Source organism: Melitaea cinxia, chromosome Z (genome assembly GCF_905220565.1).
Source record: "Melitaea cinxia chromosome Z, ilMelCinx1.1, whole genome shotgun sequence".
Lineage (NCBI taxonomy): Eukaryota > Metazoa > Arthropoda > Insecta > Lepidoptera > Nymphalidae > Melitaea > Melitaea cinxia.
Genome location: NC_059424.1, coordinates 10,683,367 through 10,692,355, shown reverse-complemented (window position 1 = coordinate 10,692,355; position 8,989 = coordinate 10,683,367).

Here is an 8,989-nt window from a genome sequence, read left to right as displayed (position 1 = left end):
GTTACTTCTACGTTGAATAAAAGTTAGAAAATAATAAACTCACAAAAAGACAAATTAATTTATGAATGTTTTCCTAATGCTAGCTCTACACATAGGAATATATACTCGTATATTATATCATATTAAATAATCTTAATTAATTTCCAACAACTGAAAACATTTAATAAATTCCTTCTGAAATGCACCTTAGTACCTCGTCTTAGTTAAAAAGCTTATTATCGTTGAAACTAGTGATGTTCCGGATATCCGTGTCCGTATCAGTATCGGAGAAACACCATTGTCTGTCACCATTCTCGCGAATCTTTCAAATTCAATTGATATGATGAAATGCTGCATAATAACTTAGATTATGTGATGTAGTATAAGATAAACTGTACTGCCCGTCGTTGCGGCGGGCGTGACGTCAACTATTTAACTATTTTATTAGGAAATCATACAATGATATATTTTAACAATTGTTTTAAAAATGAAATATCTAAGCATCATTTAGTTGCTTTCGCAAGTCCAAATCTATTATGTTTGAATGTTTTAAAACAATCACAAAAAATCCATCATAAAATTAACATAGGTACATAATATATTTATATATGAACATAAAATAAGGAATAAAAGTTTATGATATGTAGATCACGATTACATATTGAACCAGTGTCTTGCCAGTTTCGTTTTGATTGTTTTGACAGAAGTGTTAAATAGGTCAAAGTCGGGTAAGTCGTTCAGCTTATTGATTTGATCTTGTTTAAGCTCCTGTTGTCATAATAGATATTTAAATTTGACAGTATTAATTTCACGCGAGAATGTGATCGAAAAGCATTCCGCGACATTAATATCTAATTTATTTATTATATATTCTTTATTACACTTAAAATCACATACAAAAATATTAGTACAATGGCAGTTGGCAAGGGCGAAGTTATCTCTAAAAGAGATCTCTACCAGTTTACCAATGGGAATGAATGATGTTGTTATCGCAGGGTACAAATGTACGAGAGACCAAAATAAAAGACAAAAGACAAAAAAAAAATGTTAAATAATACATACACTCATAATATAATATTTACCTATATATTGTATAAGTACAAATTGCAAACAGATAAAATACATAGATACATGTTAAATACCTACATACATGAATAAACACATACATATAATATACATAAGTAACTTAATAGATACGTATATAATCTATGTCTTGTACACTAGGACTAACTTTAGAAAGTGGGTGATTTCTTAAGCTTTTCTTAAAAGTGTTTATGAATTTGATTTGTTGGATCGTTTTAGGAACTTTGTTCCAAAGAGTAGCAGCATGTACAGTAAAAGAGTTAAATAGAAAATTGATGTTATGCTTAGGGACCTGGAGTATCGTTGTAATGCAAGGATGCCTAGAGCGTGTTGAAGGGGGAAGTAACTGGAAGCGGGATCGAAGGTAGGAAGGTGAATTAGGATCATGGAGTATATTATAAAGTAAAGAAAGGGTGTGCAAGTCACGGCGAAACCGGATTGGGAGCCACTTAAGTTGAGTAAGAAATTGAGAGATACGATCGTAAACCAAAGAAAAAGCGTATTGCTAAATTTTGTAGACACACTAACCAATCAGATGAGCTAGAATCCGACGCTACACGCTGCTGGCATCCAAAAAGATATGAGTTAAACCAGTCAGAGGCAGAAGATTAAATATTTACTGAACGAAGAGTGGATAAAATAGGAAAGATGGATATGGGACGAAATTCTGCAGAGATGGAAGGGTTGGAGGTTTTAGGTAAAGATATGAAAATTGCTTTCTTCCATATTGATGGAAAAACAATGCATGACAGTGAGAAGTTAGTAAAGTGTGAGATCACAGATGCAATGTTCTCCAGCACCAGAAAAATCATCTCAAGACTGAGATTGTCACTACCTATGGACTTGGTGGAGATGGAACAGATATACTTCTTGAACTTTCTACGAGACTAATTTGAAGGAGAATTGAGGCATACCGGTTTGGGCTGAGTATTTAGAGAAGACACAGTAGACGTTTTAGCATGGGAGTCCAATGTTATAGGTAGAGTGATGGATAAAGATTTTCAAACATCGAGATCCACTGAGATTAGACAAGCTTCAGTGGATTTGCCCACCCCAAGCGACCGCAAAAATATTAATGTAACAATAATTTTCGAATCTCAAAAGATCCTGCTGTAGAAGATGACAATCCTTTTCCCTACGCACACTTTGAAAGATCTTCTTTTCTTGTCATTACCATAAAGTAGGAATTTTGAATGCTTGAAGCAAGGGACTACATCATTTATGAAGAGATTAAACCGCAAGGGACCTAGCAGTGAGTCCCACAGGACTCCAGAAGGTATCTGCGTACCTGAACCTTATTACCATATTATTTTGAAGATGATTTACTAAACCAAATGAAAGTTTACACGTTCAAGAATATGTTTAATTTTTTATTATCAAAAAATATAAGAAATATATGAAGACACCGCATGTTCCTTGTAGTGCAGTAAAAAAAATTGCATACACGATACCCACTGCCGTTTGTTCAAAAATCATAAGAAAAAAAAACAAAAAGATTATTAAACTAGATAATCTAGAAGATTCAGAGCTTAGTTAGAGTCAGAGCCGCTTTTGAACATATAGATTTATTAAAAAATGGCGAATGTTTGATCACAAGTAACGATTTTTGGGCCAAAAATTAACTATCATTTTATTTGTAAAAAAAAAAACTAAGCAACTAGAACTAGACAGAGACAGAGACTAGATAATAGTATGGCTGGTATGGATAATGGTAGGCACACCAAATTATAAGGCGGTTAATTGGTTTTTGAGAAATTTTGTGTACCTACCGATTCGAAAAAAGTGGTTTCGAAAAAAACGTGATTGAAAATTCAGGTATGAATAAATTGTTATTGTTTGTCGACTTACATGGAATCATCGATACCAGGCCTATAGTGCAGCAGGTCATTTACGGACAACGGAATGTTTATGGCTTCCAAATGTTGTAGCCGCCGTATTCTTTTATTTGTAACTGATATTGCAGCTCAGCTTTCGCTATGCGAGTTTCATCTTCTTGCTCACCGTATAAGTGCGCTCTTTTTTTACGTGGGGAAAATCCTGATGGATGGGTCCTCCAGCGTGGGGGCAATAGAGAGGTTATGTCAGTAGACTTTTACTGACCAATACGCCACTACGTGTGAGCAGTCATCCGCCTCGGTAGGGCGAGACGGGGTTGCGCTAGCATTTGCCACCTGTATAAGTGCGCTCCTGACCCAACCGATATTCCCAACTCGTTCATAATTTTGAGTAGAGAGGCGACACCATTATTGAATGTGTATGGTGCTAGAACAGCGATGTTAACAATTTTGGATCCACTGTTCATCGTTTTTAGAGCTATTTTCCAAATCAATTGATTGAAGCTCTCATCGTAATTTTTAGTATATCCGCCCGTTCTATCAATTTGTCATTGCTGATGTGAGGTAGTTTATTTTTTTATGGCTACGATTTTTGTGAAAAAATATGGATCCATGAGATTCTTGAGAACTTTTACTTCTCGGATCCATTGTTCTTTTCAATACTATATAAAAATTAGTATTTATTAATATTAAAGCTACAGCTTTAAGCTAAGCATATACATAACCAACAACAATAAGAAATTAAGAAAAATGTAAATTTGACGTTTCTATAGTAAATGAGTCTAACATAGACTCAAATCTATAATATAAAAATGAATCGCTGAATGTGTTGCTAAGCGCAAAACTCGAGAACGGTTGGACCGATTTCGCTAATTCTTTTTTTTTAAATATTCCTTGAAGTACGAGGTTCTTACGGAGAGAAAAATTCTAAAAAAAAAATTAATAAAATTAAAGAATCGACTGTTAGGCGATACGAAGTTCGCGGGGTCAGCTAGTTATTAAATAATTTATAATACCTGCAAACTGTTTAGTGATACTATACGTTAATTAACTCATAAAGAAATCTTATCATTGGACCCAGGTCTTCCTAGATCCTACCTAATCACAATACCTAATCACATTATCTAATCCCAATACCTAATCACAGTATTTGTGTTAACCACCAGCAGATATCATTAAACAGGTCTTCATACAACGGTGTAAATAAATAGCTACAAATATCTACACAATACACACACGGTCGTCTGTGCCTAAGGTAAGCAACTTAATGATTATAGGTAACAGCCGACTGGTATATAGCTACATTTTTTTTTCGATAAACATACTTATAAATAATACATATATAAATATGTATATATAAATAAATATTTATATTACACCCAGACTCAGGGTGGAAATCGAACCCACAACCCTCGGAGCAGAAAGCAGGGTCACTACAAACTAAATTACAATTTGTTTATGAAATGTTTTTTATTTAGAAATCATAATTATAAGTTAGACAATGGGGCTGATGAAATGAACTGAAAAGTATGTACTTCCTTAAAAAGTTTAACTCATTTTATTTAAGACGGCTTTAATGAAAAAAATGTCCATCACTGTGTATCTGTGTATATAATATAAAACAAAGTCACTTTCCGCTGTCTGTATGCTTAGATCTTTTAAACTACGCAACGGATTTTTATGCAGTTTTCTTTAGTAAATAAAGTGATTCCAGAGACAGGTGCGGGGATATTGAATAGGTCAAATGACGTCACAAGCAAATCAGAAACCACAGAAGTTCAGCACTAAAGTATATAAATTTCAATCATCCATTTCTAAGACATTTACTGATGGATCTCAAAAATTCTTAGTGATCGTTTAGTTTTGATTTATATTTTGAATTGAATATAATATTAAGTGGATCATGAAACTTCTCCAATTTTTAACCAATTTTTTACACTTCGCTTCGATATGTCGATATTTTATTAAATTTTCACTAGCTGACCCCGCAAACGTTGTTTTGCGATATATTTAATTAACCTTCTCAATCCCTCCTCCCCCTTATAACTTAGGGAAATGAAAAATAGATGTTGGCCGATTCTCAGACCTACCCGATATGCACACAAAATTTCATGAGAATCTGTCAAACCGTTTCGGAGGAGTTTAAATACAAATACCGCGACACGAGAATTTTATATATTAGATTAGTGATAAAAAGTGTGTACGCTTTCTCTGCTTCTGTTCTATCCTTTATCAAAAAGCTATATCCCTCGTCCTACCAAGAGTGGAAGGATAGTTAATTTTTTATTACGCTTCAAACTGTAATACCCCACTGCTGGGCAAAGGTTTCTTTCCCCATGTAAGAGAAGGATCAGAGCTTAATCCACCACGCTGATCCAATGCGGGTTGGCGGATATATTCCCATTATCAGGAACTATCGCTATCAGGTGTACACGATAACAATCGGGACCGACGGCTTAGCGTGCTCTCCGAGGCACGGTGGAGAGACCCACAAAGACAGACATCTAAACCGGAACGAAATATTTGTACAAATGAAATATTAATCCCGAGCGGGAATCGAATCCGCAAACCGTTGGTATTTTAAATGACTACTAAGACCACTACATCCGAGCGGATGTTAAAAAAAATATGGTGGCACGGGTAGGAAAACCTACAAGGGCTGCAGAAACACTCAGGCCTCGAGCGGGTTTTCTGTAAAGAACTCACTATAGATGGCGCCAAGGTTCGCTGAAACCGAAAATAAAATCATTTTGATCTAGCGGGTACATCGTTCCATAGCTTAATTGGCTAGAGCGTCGACACGGTCAGTCGGAGGCGCGGGTTCGAACCCCGCTGGAGCGGTCAATTTTTGATATGATATTCAAAAATGGTTAAAGTTTTGAGATTAGAGGAAGAATTTAAAGCTATTAAAATACCTTTGAGCTCCGCGTCTGACTTCACCTTAGCTCCGGCGCTGCAGGCAGTGCAATCCATGCGCCATTTCGCAACTTTATACGTTATTTTCGAACAGGAGTACGTAAAAACGATCTCGACTCAAAGATTAACAAAACGATACAACTTACGGTAACCATGCTTAGTTCCGTAGCTTTCACATGTTATATTCATATTTCGCACTTGATATTAATATTTCACCGTTGACGTTAATGCCTCGTTCCCCCCAATCTAAGGTCTTAAAGACATCCTCCAGCGCAGTGGTAAACAGTTTCGGTGATATTACATCTCCCTGTCTTACCCCACGCCGAAGGGAAATAGGTCCTCTTCTCTGGTCCTGGACCCGAACGGTCATCGTCGCCGCGTCGTACATACATTTAGTATCTCGATATATCGTGAATTCATCTCTCACCTTCGTTTCGCCGACGATATTGTCGTCTTCGTGGAGACGTTGGATGAGTTAAGCCGGATGCTGGCCGGCCTAAACGAGTCCTCCCAGCGTGTCGGTCTCTGTATGAACTTGGATAAAACGAAAGTTATTTTTAACAACCAAGTCATACCGAGACCGGTATCGGTTGATGGTGCCCTTCTCGAAGTTGTTCAGGTTATATTTACCTAGGCCATACTATCCAACTAGGCCGTAACAACTTCAAGAAGGAAGCCGACAGGAGGATTCGGTTGGGCTGGGCGGAGTTTGGCAGGCTTCGTCGAGTCTTCAATTCGAAGATTCCGCAATGCGTCCTGCCTGTGTTAACATACGCAGCTGTTAAGAAAAAGAAAGTAAAATATAAATAATAAACAATTTATAATATATTCATACTTTATTAATCTAAGAATTATTGTCTGATCAGTGAAATTAAATGCTTTTATCTTTAAGAAGCGTATAATGAATTAAATATATTGTAACAATTTATCACTAATATTATTACATAAGTACTTATTCATTATAATTATATGTAGAACATAACTAATACATAATAATACTTATCTTTTTCCCCGAGAGCTCCGCACCGGTCGACGTGTCAAACAAGAATCCCCAATCGAGTCCGAACACTCGTTTTATAGACGACGACAAAAAGTATAGTCCTACCCACATGTTATATTATCAAATATTACATTTCTTTATTTATACTTTAGTATACACCAAACAAGAAATAAAATAAACAAGCAACGTTAACAATAATAATGTGGAACAACTCTATAGACATACATACATTCCTATATAGATAGATACATTATAAATTAACTATTTCATTACTTAATATAAAATAACCTGACACAGCCGAGACGTGGACACTGACGAAGGGACTGGTCCACAAGTTTAGGGTCGCACAGCGTGCAATGTAACGGGCTATGCTTGGGGTTTCTCTCAAAGATAGGATTAGAAATGAGACTATCCACGAGAAAATGAAAGTAACTGACATAGCCCACAGAATTAGCAAGTTGAAGTGGCAGTGGGCTGGTCTCATCTGTTTCGCAGGACCGATGGCCGTTGGATTAGACGGGTCCTGGAATGAAGACCGCGTCTTGGCAAACGCAGTGTGAGACGTCCTACGGCCCGTTGGATCGACGATCTACGTAAGATTGCCGGTGTAGGCTGGATGAGGAATGCGGAAAACCGGGATGTCTGGCGCGAACTTGGGGAGGCCTATGTCCAGCAGTGGACTGCCATAGGCTGAAGTGATGATGATGACGATGAACGTATCTACCTATATACGTTCTGTATGGTCGTTTATAATATTATCTATATAATATTATAAACGACCATACAGAATTGTCATAAGGAACCTTCACTACAACTACTCCCATATGCGTGATAAAAGAGACCATAGCACAATGAGCACTTTAATCAGTCTCATGACTACGTTGGCTTCAAAGCTAGTAAAATGACATCTCTCAAGATAGTGGCTTGGAACTTAGATGGACTATCACCTAAAAAGCACGAAGTTGAAGTCCTCTTGTTTATACATAATGTTGACGTTCTTTTGGTCTCAGAAACACACTTTATAGCTGCTACCAGTGTCAACATCCAAAACTATAATATTTATACTGCCAACCATCCAGACGGAACTGCACATGCGGGTGCTGCAGTCATAGTGAGATCTAGCATTAGACATCATGAGCTCCCACAATTCAGAAAACCTTATATACAAGCGGCTAGCATCGCCATAGAGGATCAAAGCGGCATGTTTAACGTTTCTGCAATATACTGTCCTCCGAAATACGGAATAACTGTGGAGCAGTATGACGAGTTATTCGACTTATTGGGACCACGATTCGTTGTCAGAGGGGACTGGAATGCGAAAAATATCCATTGGGGTTCTAGACTTACTAATACTAGAGGTCCACAACTTAAGAAAAGTATAGACAAAAACCACCTGGACACTATTTCAACATCGGAGCCCGCCAACTAGCCCAATGATCATAATAGACTACCAGATGTCATAGATTTCTTTGTGGTAAAGGATCTGTCCCGACTTTTCTACAATATCAGCACATGCCTGGATGCTGAATCGAACCACGTGCCAGTCGTATTGATAATCGGTACCACAGTGGTTAGCATCAGGAAACCAGTCAAACTATATAATATCCGTACGGACCGGACCTCATTTCGAGAACTAGTCCATTGTAAGCTGGATCCAAGAGTAGTTTTGAAAACAGAAAATAATGTTGATATAGCTACAAAAATATTCACTGCAACTGTCCAGGAATGTTGTTTGTTTTGTACGCCGGAAGTTACTGAACGTCCATTTCAGTGCAAAGTACACTCTGAAGAAGTAAGGGCAAAAATAAAGGAGAAAGGGAGGCTACGGCGTGTATGGTATACAAGCAGACATACAAGTGACAAAAGAGCCCTCAATAGAGCAAGCAGAGAGTTAAAGGTCCTAATAGCGGAGGCCAATAATGTAACTGTGCAAACACTCTATTCTCTATTCGCTATGGAGAGCTTGCAAAAATTTTAATAGACCATTATACCACAAGCCTGCTCTACGGAAGGAAGACGGAAGTGTAGCCCACCCACTGGACCGCGCAAAGCAAAGCGGAAACCTTCGCAAAACATCTAAGCGAAGTATTTAAGCCGAATATTAGGGGTACTGATGCAGACGAGTCGGACATTGACTCTATTCTCAGCCAGGATTTCCAACTTGATCGTCATCTAA